This window comes from Microtus oregoni, unplaced genomic scaffold, assembly GCF_018167655.1.
Source record: "Microtus oregoni isolate MIOR12 unplaced genomic scaffold, Mior012 000018F_ref0000195, whole genome shotgun sequence".
Lineage (NCBI taxonomy): Eukaryota > Metazoa > Chordata > Mammalia > Rodentia > Cricetidae > Microtus > Microtus oregoni.
The window spans coordinates 33,629,429-33,645,757 of NW_024543077.1; positions in this window are offsets into that span (position 1 = coordinate 33,629,429).

Genomic DNA, 16,329 nt, shown 5'->3' on the forward strand with positions numbered 1-16,329 from the left:
AGGCGGCTTTCACTGTAGGCTGCAGCAGCTCACCGAGCACACCTGGTCTCTGTTCCTCCTTGCAATCCCCATGTACTGAGTCCTGACATCAGAACTGATTTCGGTCATCTCTGATGTGCCCGAGAACCTTCTTTCAAGGCCGGTTCCTCTTCTAACAGGTCTCCAGGGAAGATCCCCTGGGGGCTGTGAGGCAACAGTAGGCTGGAACTATGATAAGGCATTTCCAGGCTGAAGAGTTTTGTCTGAAGAGCCAAGAGACGCACATTGCTTCTGCTGTTTTCCTTATTTAGGGTTTTCTTCACACGGAATCATGCTGGAACCCGACCCAGGACTCTGTCTTGACTCCCCGCAGTCTCCTGCTTCCTCCTCAATGACGGCGGATCCCGAAATGCTTAGTGACATATGGCGGTCTCTCTCTAAAGTGAGCTGAATGCCGTGCATTTGCTTTCTGGCTCGGGAGTGCTGTCTTTGGGCATCAGATTTCTTAAAGGGATATTGACAATGTGGAACTCAGCCTCTGGAAATCCGTTCTGGAAGATTATCTTTATATATAAAGATAATTACCCTGTTCTCTGTGTAGCGAGTACCACCGGAGAAGAGGGTCAAAGTGGTGGGGATGTATCAGTCAAAGTTCCTTAGAAACCATTGAAAGACACTGGAGCTGTTCAACCTAGAAAAGCCAATTATTATTATTGGTGTTGTGCTTTGGAAGAAGGCTGTAGCTATAATTCAAATGCTTGGGAAGTTGCCAAATAAGAATGTAATTCTTTTTTCTTTTTCCATAGAGTTTCTGTCAACAGACCTAAAGTCAATATGTGGGACCTAGAGGTAAAAAGTCTTTTATATTATACTAGGAAAATTGTTCTGCTGAATGCAGCTGTGCCACGACAAAATGTATATACACCAGAAAAGAAAAAGCGATCTCTTGTAGAGTGGAGGATTCCTGCACCGTGTGTGTGTATCCCCTGTCCCGTGTGTGTGTATCCCCTGCACCGTGTGTGTGTATCCCCTGCACCGTGTGTGTGTGTCCCCTGTCCCATGTGTGTGTATCCCCTGTCCCGACTCCCCATGTTCAGCCTAGGAACCAACTGAGGCCAGATATGCCTGGTCGTAAATCTACTACCGAGCTACAGTCATGGCCTCTATAATTTTCTGAATTTAAAATGGCTTGCTCAGACAGGCATCGCGGTGCACACCTTTAGTCCCAGGAAGCAGAGGCAGAGGCAGAGGCAGGCAGATCTCTGAGTATGAGGCCAGCTTCCTCTCCGAATGAAGTTCCAATGCATTGAGAGCTATGCAGAAAAACCTGTCTTGAAAAAAAAATCAAAAGAGAAATTTTTTTTGTTCAGTTTTCCTTTTGACACAGAATTGACAAAAATCTTTGGGGACTCTCTTATTTTCTATGGAGACCATTAAGTTATCCTGTGTCCTTAACAGTGGGGGCCTTACTGTCTTTAGGGCCGTAATCTTATATGTAGGAAAGCTCGTTACAGTGTCTAAGTGCCCCGCTCCTCTCTGTAACCCTGAACAACCAGTGAAGGTCTCCCTGAGCTCGGACATTATGATGCTTACTTGCTTGCTTTCAAGCTAATCTCCCAATTTCCCTTGCCCAGAATGCATTGCTGTTTCCTCTGATAACAGTAACCGGCTGGCTTTCCCGTGGGGACCACACCCCTCTCCTGCCTGTCCTCTTGTCAAGGATCCTCAGCTCTCTGCCAGACACAAAGGAATGAGAACAGAATACGGCCAATCCCCCCAGTCTTGGCATCTGAGTGTTGAGTGTTACTGTAGGAGGAAGGAGAAAAGGTCGGGCTGAGGGTTTCTCTACACCCCTGGGAAGCAGATGCTGTTTAGCCCACGTTTCCTGGACTCACATGCAGACGGCGAGCTGATCGCATGTGCGCATGTGCCATATGTCTGTCGCGGAGCTGTATTGCTGGATTGTTCCCTGTGTTCGTATCAGGATCTAGACTGTGATCTTGTATGACCTGGGTGAGGAGAGAGTATTTTACGCATACAGCGTGAACCACCACGCACCTTCTGGCGAGTGTTTCCCAGGGATTTGTTTTTACTAAGAGGCCCGAGGGTGTGAGAATTCCTGCTTCCTGAAGTGTAGGGAAGTGAAGGTCAAAAGCTGGATGTGTTTCAAGTTCGGAGACAATACCATACAAATTCAAAGCTGGGGTTGGCGTGTGCATGCAAATGCGTGTGTGCAGAATCCAGAGGAGAGGCAGCCTCCAAACCGGCTTTGAAAGATGCGTGCACACGGAGCTGCAGATTCGCACGAGAACAATCTGAGTGTTGATGAACCTGTGTCTGTAAACACAAAGCACGGAGGACCGGCATCCTCGTGACCTGCCGCTGAACTTTTGTTCACGTCAGCAGCTTCCCTCACCTTGGCTGCTGAACTGCCCTCTGCAGTGAAACTCACAAGAACTGGCAAGAAACCAGGGAAAGCAAGGGTGTGTTGGAGCTCACTGCATTTCCCCCTGAACGCTCTGAAATATCAGGATGTATGGAACATGAGTCATCGTTTTCTGTTGGGAACTGTCATGACCTTTACAGAGTAGGCCAAATTCCTGCCAAGCTGTGCTTCTTCACACCCCAGCGCATGACAGTAAAGGGGCAAGGGAGGCAGGAGCACGAGCAGGTTCCTATTTTTTCTTGCAATCTGTTCCTTGTTATTGTCTTCTTCTTCTTCTTCTTCTTCTTCTTCTTCTTCTTCTTCTTCTTCTTCTTCTTCTTCTTCCCCTTTCCCCTCCCCCTCCCCTTCTTCCCCTCCCCCTCCCCTTCTTCCCCTCCCCCTCCTCCTCCTCCTTCTCCTCTCTCTCCTTCTTCTTTTGAAACACTGTGGTTCACAGGACAGGACAAACAAAAGACGCGTGAGAGGCTATTGATCCAGCACCTGTTTGAACCCAGAGCCCTGCCAGAATCAGGACAGCAGGGTACAGGACAGGCTTTTGCCTCCAGGGAAGAAGGTCACCTTCAACATTGTATGATCCCTAGGCAATTGTCAAGCTCGAGCTTGATGTGTTACCATATACAGCAGTGATCTGGCTGGGGCCACTTTATAGAGGGCCTCAGAATCTCTGCAGGCACCATGGTTTTGACCAAAGTCAGAGAAGAGTTTGAACTCATTTTGCATACGCTGTTTTTCTCCTCCTCCCTTTCCTCTCTGTGTTTTTGTTGTGTGTATGCAGATTTAAGGGCAACTTTGTGAAGTCAGTTCTGCCCATCCATCTTTACACGAGTTCCATCACAGCCCCAGGCTTGGGATGCTAGTGATCTATGCTCTGAAACACGCCTGGTTTAGGGGATGTGAAGTAAAGGAGAGAGAGCGGAAAGTTTGCTGGGAAATCAATAACTTTGAGTTGAAGCCCTCTGCCTTTGGAAACTTTGGATATCCAGACATGATGATATGGGCTGCTTAACCACAGTCCTCTGGTGGGGGAGGCGGGAGGATTGTGGGCTTGAGGCGAGCATGGGGACATAGGAAGACCCTGCAAACCATGTAAACCGAGCGTTAGGGAGATAGGTGAGTGGTAGAAAGTACAAGGCCCCAGATTCAGTTCTAACACTTGCCTAACATTGTAGGAAGTTTCTGGAGGTGTCTTACCTGGTGAGGTAAGTGCCTACCTGTGTCAGACTCCACTTTCTGCTACTGATATACATATACATATACATATGACAGTATATGCTGTCTAAGATCTTCTAGAATTGAGAAGGTCTATACAGTGAATTTTTCTTGCTTAAAACTCACACAACGAACAACTCTGTTCATTTATTACTTCAATAGACGGTACTATTATCCTTTCAAGAACAAGTGACCCATTCTTTGCCATTTTAAAAGATTTTGATGAGCAACTACACCGCCCACTTTTCTGTTTACTGTCAGAGGTTTCTCTGTCGCCGCCCACCTCCCAGCAGAATCTCTCTTGTGGAGTTTGCCAGCTCTAAACCAATGCCTCAACATTCAGTTTGGGTAAGATTTGGAATCAGTTTGCATTGAGGAGTTGTGTCTTGGAAGGGGGCAGGAAAAAGTCTGTCGACAAGCGCATGGGCAGGTGGCCAAACATGGCAGGTAACACACAGTTCTGCTTGTTGGAGACCCTTGACAACATTCCTCTGAGGTTTGTTCTTGTCTGTCTTTGGCTCTCTGCGGTGTCCTGGACATTTGAAGCTATGAGGTAAGTGACCCTTAGGTAAGCAAAGAGTCATTGTGGCTGACTGTTCTTCAAAGGTCAGAAAACAAATCGAATGTATCTATTGTTCGGTTGGGAGTTGTGGTCAGTGGCAGAGGTAGCTGAGGAAGACATTTACAGTCAACACCTTAAATGCCATTTCAAACCTAAGTTTTTTGCGTACTGACGAGTCTTTCACAGGGAAGACAACATATCAACATAAGGAGGAGCAGCAGATGGTTTCTGAGAACCATTGCATAGGCAGTGTTGGATGGAATAGACAAATGGGAGGAGCCATAGAGGGCAATGGGGAACTCTGCCACCAAAGGGTGGCCCTCTGGAATTTTAACTGGGTTATCTGTAAAGTTCTGAATGAGAAGTTCTTTGTTATATATTTATAGAGGGCTCAAATGCCCTGCAAAACTTAGAACATCTTGGAAGAGGGAGGAGGCGTGCCCCGTCCCAAATACGTTTATCTCTTTAGAGTAAAAAAAATAAAATAAAATAAATTGAATGCAAGATTTCATGTTTTTTGGGTGAGTTGGCACAGAAACCAGCCTGACTCTAAAGCTAATGTAGCCAATTCTATTTCTCCCAGACTGTAGTGCTTCTTAGTGATGCAGAGGACAAGCGAAGATTTTTCCGTTGGATGGAAAATCTTGATGTGGTAGATTACTTTCCCATATTTAAACAGAAGCTGGCAAGTGGTCATCTATGCATAACGATAGTATGATTCAGAAAAGGTTTTTTTAAATATCATTTTTACCTATCAGTAGATGGCAGGAGATATCATCAAATCAAGTAGAAAAAGAGACACAAATGATGGAATTAAGTCATTGTCACCTGTATAAGAGAAATTGATACCCAGGTAGGGGATGTGCTATTATTTCTGTACCTGGGGAGAGAATGTTTTGGCATGTAGACTTGGATTCAATTATTTCTTGCATATTAAACTGGAAAGACTGTAGTTGGTTTAGAGAATGGTCCAAATGTTGGAACTAAATTTCATCCTTTTTAGGAGACACCTGGAGGAATGATTCATCACCCACTTGCTGAGACTAATTGAACATTAGAACTGTGTTAAGTGGATTCACACACCGTGTAGGAATCCAGGAGCTTTTCTTATTTGCTTTTGTTCTTTCTTTTTCTCTACGAGCGGAGAGGAGGAAAGAGCCAATGAACAGCAGTAGTAATTAGGGCAATCCCACATCATAAACGTCATGGCTCAAGACAAACGGGCATACAGCACTACAGTTCAAACAGTCCTAGATAAACTTAAGCACACTTTCTATATGCCTACTTGGTGCTTACTCCATGAGCTGTTATTTCCTTCTCCCAGTAAAGATCATTTTCAAGATGAAATTTGGTTTCCCTCTGGCATTCTGAAGTATAGGAGTCTCTTAGAAGCACTGGCTGCACATTTCCCTAATTCAGAGATTACAGGGAGGGAAAACAGCTGTGGAATTTTCAAGACTGAGTGTTTGGGAATCTTCAAATGTATGGATTCCTTTTGGCCACTGGTCAGCTCTTTTATGACATGATTGTAACGAAACATGTAAAATAAAAACTTAAAATCAAACTTATCACTTGAGTCTTAGTTTTGGAAGAATTTTTCAGGAAGTAATTTAATCAAAATACTGATAATTTTTTTTTTCAGACTTAGACACCAGGTTACTAGAAACCATCCATGAGGTCAGAGGAACAAACGGCAAGTACAACAACAGAGTCCACATCTGATACTGGTCTTGTTGATTATCAAGGCTCTTACACAGTATGACTGTGTAGCTCAGTGGGTGGAAGCCATGTGCTAGAACACAGGATTAATCCCTCAACACAGAACACAACTGAAATGGTTTGCAAATCTATCCTCTAACCCTTCCTAAAATTTCTTTGCTGGGGGAGAATGCAACATTGTCTTCTAATTTTATTTTATTTATTTTTATTTATTTTTTATTAAAAATTTCCACCTCCCCCCGCCTCCCATTTCTTCCCCCTCCTCCTCATTCCCCTCCCCCTCCCTCTCCAGTCCAAAGAGCAGTCAGGGTTCCAAAAATCTCCAAAACTATCATGAAACACCCTTTCAAAGAATATAAAAACAAACAAATACACGCACATTTTTTCCAGGGTCTATGACCTGCCACCTGGAATTCCCAGAGTTGACAACCAGTTGGTGTGACCTATCATGCTGTCATGGAATTGCAAATGTTCTCTGGAGTCAGGTGCAGGACTTGCCTGGCCAATTATAAGGATTTGACCATTTGCTGTATACTGTAGATAATTTTCCATTTATTGTCTGATGGAGACAGGGTCTTCTGCAGCCCTGGCTGGAAATGGCTATGTAGCGAAGCAAGACATTGCCCTTCTGGTCTTATTGCTTCAGCCCTTCAAGTGCTGAGGTTACGAATGTATTGCCACCATGCCAAGTTTAGGTGGCAGAACCCTGTGCCTGCCACACAGGCAAGCCATCTGCCAACGGAGCTACATCCTATTCCTACAACATTATTTGTTCTTGTTTCATGACAGCTTTTCCTACTCCAGGATGCTGACGAATCTCAGGGCGGTCCTATTCTGATTCTCCTGCTTTCCCATTCCAGAAGACTCTGCCGTGCTGGCTTGTGTGGAGAGCTGTCTCCTAAGCTCAGCTGCTGAGAACAGAGGTTGGTGTTCTACCCACATCACCTCCCTCACTGTCTCAACTCGTTTGTAACCAAGAATCTTATAATTCCATTATATACTAAGTTATAAGTAATCGTTAAAGCCTAAGTTCTAGCTCTCCTAAGGGTATGTTTAATAGGGACACGTTTTACAGCCAAAGAGATGTGTTGGCAATCAGATAATTGTGGAGCATGGCAAAGGATTTGAGGCTTATCTTACTTGAAAGCTAGCTTGTCACGACTTCATGGGGTCTTGCGGAGGGCGAGACTTGTGAATGAGAGACAAAGGAAGCTTTCCCGCTTGATGTATCCACACACCGGTACCAATTCTCACAGGGTGCTGTGGTATATGGTCATGTGATGCTAGTACCCTCAGAGGATTGTGAACTTAGTCCACCCACATCTTCACCACTGGAAGTACCCGCGTTTGCCTGCCTGTTGTGTTGAAGGGAGACACTATTTATCACAAGGCTGTTCATGAGATTCAAACTCAGGTCTTCATGCTTGTAAAGACAACACAGTTTCAACTGACCCATACCCCATATTTCCAGCCTAGGTGATACAATATTTGAGGTCATTTTTCCTCTGTGTCTTCATTGCAACTGAATGCTTTGGTTGTGAAAGTCCTTCAATAAGATAGTTGGGAAAGTATTTCTGAAGTTTTTATTTGATTTTCAGTGAGATGAAGATCCTGATTTTCCTGACTGCATGACAGATCTGATTTCAGGATTCTGTGACGACCCAAATCTACCAATGCTCGCGTGTGGTCTATAGCATGGTGTAGTATTTGCATATGGCCCATGAAGATCTTCCTGTAAACTTTACATAATCTTTAGAGTTCTAATACTGCTAAATGCTATGTAAAAGCTCTTAAAGCCTTGTTATGTTTTGTGCTTTAAGGAATGATGACAAGGAAAAAGTCTGTACATATTGAATGTAGATATGAATTTTCAAAAACGGTATTTGGCATACTAGATTTTATGAAATGTATCTCCAATATATTCTTAATTAAATCTATTCTACTTTTTAAATATTTTGAAATTAAGAATCACCTCTTAAAACAGCAAGTAGCCATTATCCATGTGCCTTCTATTTATTAGAAACTCTTGCCCACAAAGAAAGCTAAATATTATTGCAATTTCCAGGATTTTTAACATTAACATTTTTAAACATTTCTTCACATCCAAGTAACTGAATATATTCTAATATATTCTATATGCAATCCAGACAAGGACATTCACTTTCTAAGCAGCAAACTCCTTTGCAGTGAGTTGTTATTACTTACTTAGTTATGCTTTTTCGGTCATGTACTATTTTGAGTGTCTGTAAAATGTTACGTGCATTATTCTTCACACATTTATTATTGACTGTCAGTCTCACCTTGGATACAGGCTGCAAGTACTGATGCTCATCTTTCAGGGCCTGGCTTAGAGACAGTAGAAATATTAAATTTTATGCACTGATAAGGGGGAGTAAAACAACAGAAGAGTATAATGCTTACTACAGTTCCAACATATGCTCTAGCATTTTGACAAGAATAATATCCAAAATTCAAGAATATAATTAATGATGAAATATTCCCTGGCTTTTGCCAGTCTCTATCTTTAAAGGCTTTTTAACCTGTTGAATTTATAGGAGATACTCATACACACACACACACACACACACACTCACACACACACACACACATTGTGACATAATCGGCTTTCCAGAGAGTTCCAATCTTTTTGTGGAAAGCAGGGCTCTCTGAGGAGCACATGGATTTTGTTCATGTGGCAGTGGCAAGGGGTTCTAAGGAGACCCCGTGTATCCTTTGGAAGTAGCGTCAGTGGGGAGGACAGACAGATCAGGAAGGACTGAAGGTTTTACTCTCGTCTCTCTTTCCGAGTTAATAAAGCCGGAACCTGGCTTCGTGCATCACCTATGGGTGTGGGTTTTTCTGACAGAGATTTACCATCCTTCACTGATTATTCAGTACTGCAGATAATAAATAGTTTAAACCAGAACGCTGCTAGTAATTTATTAGACAACATAAAATAAGGAAAACAATGCTGGGGTCTAGGGTGACGGAGGTCTCAAAAGCTAGCTAGATGGGGGTTTTACCATGGGTTACAGGCTTGAAGAGCCTAGTGCCAGGTGGAGTGCTATGTTCTTGTTTATTTTAACTAATAGTAGGAGACTTATGTACCCCACTCTCAACCATCGGACAGGTCTGCCAGATAGAAACTTAACAGAGTAATAAGGGAACTAACAAATGTTACAATTAAAATGGACTTAACGCTCTTAATCCATAGACCATTCCATCCAAATATAAAAGAATATACCTTTTTCACAGCAACTCATGGAAACTTCTCAAAAATTGAACTCATACTAGGTAAGAAAACAAATCTCAACAACAACAACAAAAAAATTGGAATAACACCATGTATATTATCAGATCACCATGGCTTAAAATCAGAATTCAAAAGCACCTCTAATTCCAGAAACCCACAAACACATGGAAATTAAACAATGCTCGCTTGAATCACCAATGGGTCAAGGAAGAAATTAAAGACTTCCTAAAATTCAATGAAAATGGTCACACAACATACCCAAATTTATGGGACAAAGTGAAAGTAGTGTTAAGAGGAAAGTTCATAGCGCTAATGCCTACATAAAAAAAGCTGGAAAAATCCCAAACTAGTGAGTTAACAGAACACCTGAAGACTCTAGAACAAAATGAAGCAAACTCACCCAGGAGGACTAGACAGCAGAAAGCAATCAATTTAGAGCTGAAATCAACAAAATAAAAACAAAGAAAACAATACAAAGAATTAATGACACAAAAGTTGGTTCTTTGAGAAAATTAACGAAATAGGCAAACCTTTATCAAAACTAGTCAAAAGGCAGAGAGAGAATATCCAAACTAACAAAGTCAGAAATGAAAAAGGGACATAACAACAGGCAAGGAGAAAATTCAGAGAATCATCAGGTCATACTTTGGAAACCTGTACTCTCCAAAACAGGAAAACTTAAAGGAAATGGAGAATTTCTAGAAAATATCACAAAAATTAAATCAAGACGAGATAAGCAAATTAAATAGACCTATAACTGCTAAAGAAGTAGAAACAGTCATCAAAAGTCTCCTAACAAAAAAGAGCCCAGGACCAGATGGTTTCAGCATAGAATTCTGCAAGATTTTCAAAGAACAAATACCAATACTCCTCAAATTTTTCCATACAATGGAAATAGAAGGAACATTGCCAAACGCTTTTTAACGAGGCTAAAATTACCCTGATACCCAAACCACACAGAAACATTGCTAGAAAAGAGAATTAGAGACCAATCTCCCTCATGAGCAAAAAATACTGAATAAAATACTGGCAAACTTGAACACATCAGAAACATCATCCACCATGATCAAGTCGACTTCATCCCAGAGATGCAGGGATGGGTCAACATACGAAATTCTGTCAATGTAATCCACCATATAAACAAACTGAAAAAAAAAAAGCAGCCACATGATTATCTCATTAGATGCTGAAAAAAACCTTCGAGAAAATACAGAATCCCTTGATGATAAAGGTCTTGGAGAGAGCAGGTATACAAGGAACATACCTAAACATAATAAAGGCAATATACAGTAAGTCAACAGCCAACATCAAACTAAAGGGAGAGAAAATCCAAGCGACCCCACTGAAATCAGAAACAAGACAAGATTTTCCATTCTCTCCCAACAAAATTCTTAAAAACCCAACATAGCCAAAACTATCCTGAACATTAAAGGAGCTTCTGAAGGCATTATGATCCCTGACTTCAAATTCTACTACAGAGCTACAGTAGTGAAAACAGCCTGGTATTGTCATTAAAACAGACAGGAGGACCAATGGGACCAAATCAAAGACCCAGATATCAATCTTCATATCTACAAACACCTGATTTTTGACAAAGAATCAAAAATGAAAAATGGAAAAAAAGCACATTCAACAAATGGTGCTAGCATAACTGGTTAGCAACATGTAAAGAATGAAAACAGACCCATATCTGTCAGCATGAACAAAAGTCAAATCCAAGTGGATCAAAGACCTCAACATAAAACCAATGAATGCTGGGAGGAAGAAGGGCGGAGTCAGAGAGAAGCCATGGAGCCACAGAAGACAGATGCTGGGAACTTTAGCTGGTAAGCCACAGCCACCGCCATGTGGTGATACACAGATAATAGAAATGGGTTAAATTAATATGTAAGAGTTAGCCAATAAGAAGCTAGAGCTAATGGGCCAAGCAGTGATTTAATTAATACAGTTTCTGTGTGAGTATTTTGGGACTTAGCGGCCAGGAACAAACTAGCGGCCTCCCTCCAACAGCTGACTTGATAACAGGTAGTGGCAGTGAACAGTCTAATCTTCAGATACATGTAGCATGTTCACTGAGTGGCAGAGTCTGCTTTGGATCCCGGCATCAGGAATGTAGGGAACGTGCACCCAAGCCACGAGTGTTTATTAACTCATTCATTTGAGAAACATACAGTACTCACATGTGGGCAGATATCAACATTAGTTACTCACGAGGTGCTGCTAAAACCCCACACCACAGTTACCATTATCCTTTTTCTTTTGCAAAACACACGAAGACACAAGGAAGCTGTGTGACCTGTCCGAAGCCACACAGCCAGTCAGGCAGATTGGCTGGCAGAGCAGGCCTTCCGACTACTGTGTTCTGCTCCATCTTCTCAGTGCTTCGTCACCTTCAGTAATGAGCCACGGTTCAATCAGCCAATTTGAAGTGGTCCTACCTCCTCCTGACAGCCTGGCCCTGGAGCATCTCTATGGCTTCAGGGGAAGCAGGGAGCATCTACACTCAACTGACTCTCCTCTGACCTTCCTTAGAGCGTTTATTCCTGAAGGCACGCTTCGAGATGCCACCAATTCTGTCCTTCGACCCCTAAATTCTTGCCTGTGGTTCTTTGTTCCAGACAGCATTCTTTCCTCATGAAATACATCCTTTTTCTCATTATATCTCCCCATAAAGCTTGCATCAATTTGAAAATTGTAAAAGGCATTTCTTTTCATGCAGATGTTTAATTTATGTATGGTTAAATGACAATTGGGCCATATATCCTCCTGCGTAGCCAACTACCATTCCCAACTCTGCAATTTGAAAATAAATTGATGGTCTGAAACAGCATCTTTTCAATCTTGAGTTTAGGTGATGTTTATCTGTAAAGTAAACGGGCCTGATCAGTGGACCCTGCTTCAAAGCAATTTGCAGATAGCCCTACCGCCCTTGCCTGTCTGAATCCAGACTCCCCAGGGACACGATGGCCTGTGCGCTCCCTGTGTGCACAGATAAGACAGAGCCCCCCCACCTCTCGGCGTCTCGCCAGTACACATCCAGAAACCACCGCCGTTTAGAATCTAAAGGTGTTGTCTTTGCTTCACACCCAAATGTCAGCGCAGTTCTGATTTTTTTCTTGATTGGCTCCAGGTGACGCTGAGGGGAATTCAGGAAATTATCAAAATCAATCTATCTTTAGAGGTTTCTCTGAAATGACAGAATCCGAATCAAAGTGCGGGGTATCATTATTTTTACTCGAAGCCTCCTTTCCTGATTTTCTGTAGCTCTCATTCTACCAAGCAGCAGGTAAAATAGCATGTTATTTTTCTTCTGGAAAAAAAAAAAGGCGAGCTTTAATACTTTCCACAGAGCTAAGTCATAGCCAAAACAATCTAACTCCTGCTTACTGGGTTGCTTAAGGATTTAATCACTAACCTCCAGAAAGGTTAAGAAGGAAACCCATTTCAACGAGTGAGTCTTGTGACTTGTACCTTAGTTATAAGATAGACAACATGCTTCGCAAGTGAAGGATGGAACCACTGTCCTTGGGCCCAGTGACACTTGGGTGTCCATAGACTTCAAAATAACCTTCAGCTGTCAATAGAAAAGCAAGATTTCTGACCAAATCCAAAACACATAGTTGTCTTCTCAGAAGTAAGGAAAAACAAGAGTGGCCACAAGTTTAACACGGGGGATATTGTTTAATGTCTGACAATATAAAATGTGAGTAAAACCAGCATTGGCTTTCTCCTGGAAGCATGTTACAAGTGTTGAATTTTAGGGCATACCCTCAACTCTTAAACCGCAAGTTTTTAAGCTACCTTTCAGCAAGATCACCAGGTATCTCTATGCATATTACAGGAGAAATACAGCTTCCTAACCTGGAAGCTTCAATCTTAGTGGCCAGCTGTCATTGTTCTGGAAGGTGCTAATGAGAATCCCAGAGGAGAAAAGTAAAAATTAGCTCTACTCTACGGTGAGTATTGCCAGCATAAAGGTGGGCTTGGCAAGACATGCTCACGGGTGCAATAGTGGCACAAACATTATGAGCTCAACCAATCACTTTCTGATGGGATTTAAGCATGACCCCATGGGTTGAAACCCACGACAGAACAAGAACCCATTGCTAGACAAATCATAAAACCCAAGAGAAAATCTGCTATTATTCTGTAAAATGGCCACATATTAAACTGACTCCAAATTACTTATTGTTATACACATAGTTAAAGGTCTCTCTCTGCCCTTCTCTGAGAAACTTATACATGTAGGAGATGGTGATAGACACACAACTGGCCAACGTTCAAAGAATAAGAGACCATAGATTTCTCAGCCCTAAAGGGAACATATATGCTGTACCTCCGCATCCCAAGCTCAGAGATCATTGTGGAAGAGAGGCTAAAATGACTGCCAGTTCCAAAAGTTTTTTGAACATCTCAGGGGAAGTGCACATATAAACTCACGATGGTTGTGACAGCATGCACAAGACATATAGAAACTCAAGGCAGTCAAAAGTACAGCATGGATAGAAAGGGTGGGCACGATGTCCCACCCCTAGCTGAGAAGTTGTTGGTAACTATTAGCTTCTGGGGGGAGGCGGGGGGGGGGGGAGTTAGTTTTCTTTAAGGGTGGAGCTCCTGGTAGGTTGGTCATGTTTTAGTGGAAAGTCATATATCCAAGTGTGTGTGTGTATATATATATATATATATGTAACATGCATTTATATATAATATATTATATAAAGTTATATATAATATACATTTATATGCGTGTGTGCATATTGGTCAGCACAAATTAGACTTAATACATTAAAGAAAGAGTACACACAATTGGGTAGGGTGGGAAGGGGGATGAACCTGGGAAGAGTGGAGGGAAGGAGGTGAACATGATCAATACACATCCCTAAAAGAACTAATAAAAAAGTTTGAGAAACACTACTTTAAAATATTTCTAAAGCGCCCTGTCGTGAATAATGGCTCTTTTCCAAAACCATTGTCACTTACCAAGAGTCACGGTCACTTTCAATTTGCCATGGGCCTGTCATCTCCCAGTGAGGAAAATGCTCCTGGACTGGGAAGATGATGGCTGACACGGAGTCATTTTGTCCTGGAGGAGCAGAAGCAGCCATAGGGCAAGGAAGAGCAGCTCGTCATTCTGAAAGACAAGAAATGCCAGCTTGGCCTGCATTGTCCTGTCTGCCACAGCCCCTTGCTTTCTCGTCACATTATGCTGGTGGACTTTTTTCTTTCTTTTTTTCTTTTTTTTTTTTTCTTCAGATTTTATTTTTGGGCCGGACACGGCAGCTGACCTACAGGTAGCTGCAGGCATTTGGACACATCATCTTCCTTCTTTTTTCCATTGGACACAGCTGTCTGCGGCCGGACAACTTACCCCGATGAGTCCCCCCCCCCCCCCCCCCGATGAGTTTTAAGAGTTTATCAGTCACGTGACTCTTGAGATGCCAGACCCATCAAGCGAGCTTCTCTCTCAGGATATGGTAGCTTGCGTGCAGAGGAAAATGGAGCTGAGATAGCAAATGGGAGGGGCTAGAACCCCGAGTGGCACCCTGAAGGAGTGAGGGACAGGGCGAAGGTGAGGCAAGCTGCATCCTCACCCACAAGGACGCCGAGCAGATGCCTTTAGCCGGCACTCACACAAGCGCCAGTCACTCCTGCTCCCTTGAGGCACCCTGAAAACATGGGCAATGTCTGCTGCCACCTACTTCCCTGCAGAGTGTCCCAGAGAAGGTTTATGTTGAGTCTGTTAGGAAAGAACCCACAACATGGCTGTTACATGCAAAGCCTTCTTGTCAGTGATTCGTAAGCGAACTAGCGTGCTACAGTTCTAAATTAAGAATTATTAGTCGGCGAAAGGAGAGGACTGGAGGCCAAAAGCTGATCGAGGCTGTCAGTCAAGTTATTCTATCTTGCATGGTAAGGTTGATGGTATCGCTAAAACTGTGTGTGACCAGAGATGATCTGAGGCTGCAGGGACACAGTGACCATGTTCTTTGTGTCTCTAGCAAAGAATGGAGCAAGACGCAGACTAGGCGTGCCAACGTAGAGATTTCTTAAACAGGAGAGTAGAGGCCTTACATACATTCCTTCTAATGGCGAAGGCGCAAGTCTCCCCGCGTGTTCCCTAGTTCTACACCTTCTTTGCAAAAGGGAGGGGAAATGGTGCCTGAAATGGATGGACCTCGGGCTGCCCAGGACACTGGTTCTTTGCTAGGCTGCAGTTGCAATGGTCCGGGCAATCCATGTGAGTCCCGCCATTAGCTGTCTACAGCTCGCAGTTGTGTGTCTGATCCTGTCGCCCTCCTCAGAATTTCTTCCTTACCTGATTAACTTTATTACTTTCATGGTTTGAGTATAATTGACATGGTGGAATCTAATTAACTGAAAACCATACACTCTTTTATTTTTGTAAATAAAGAGGGGGGATATTTGCCCAATTCAGAACAGGAAGAAGCTCCTTATTACAGAGATCTTTCAACTTGTCTTGCTCTCACTGAACAAGCCTCATTGTGTCTTTACACTGCAGTGCTCTATTTTCTGGAATATTCTGAATGTTCTCTTTTCTGGAATGTTCTGCCTGCTCTCTTTTATTGGAATGTTCTTCAGTGTTCTTTTCTGGAATGTTCTGCATGCTCTTTTTCTGGAATGTTCTGCAGTGCTCTCTTTTCTGGAATGTTCTTTAGCGTTCTTTTCTGGAATGTTCTGCAGTGCTCTCTTTTCTGGAATGTTCTTCAGTGTTCTTTTCTGGAATGTTCTGCAGTGCTCTCTTTTCTGGAACGTTCTGCCTGCTCTCTTTTCTGGAATGTTCTGCATGCTGTTTTTTTTTTCCCTGTAATATTCTGCATGCTCTCTTTTCTGGAATATTCTGCATGCTCTGTTTCTGGAATGTTCTACAGTGTTCTCTTCTGGAATGTTCTCTGTGCTCTCATTTCTGGAGTGTTCTTCATGCCACTGGGATATTCTCCTTGGTCTCTTGCATTCCAGCCTTTTCACCTTCTGTCTGTTCTCCATGCATCATCCATAGCACTCATCCCAAAATGTAGTCAGGCCAGGTCTCTCCTGAACCCTCCAAAGTTTTCTCATGTCAAAGTTCTAACTTTAGCAGCCAAGCCCTGAATATGGTGGCTTGCACCCATCCTCCAAGCCCAGTCACCCTGTATCTATCTC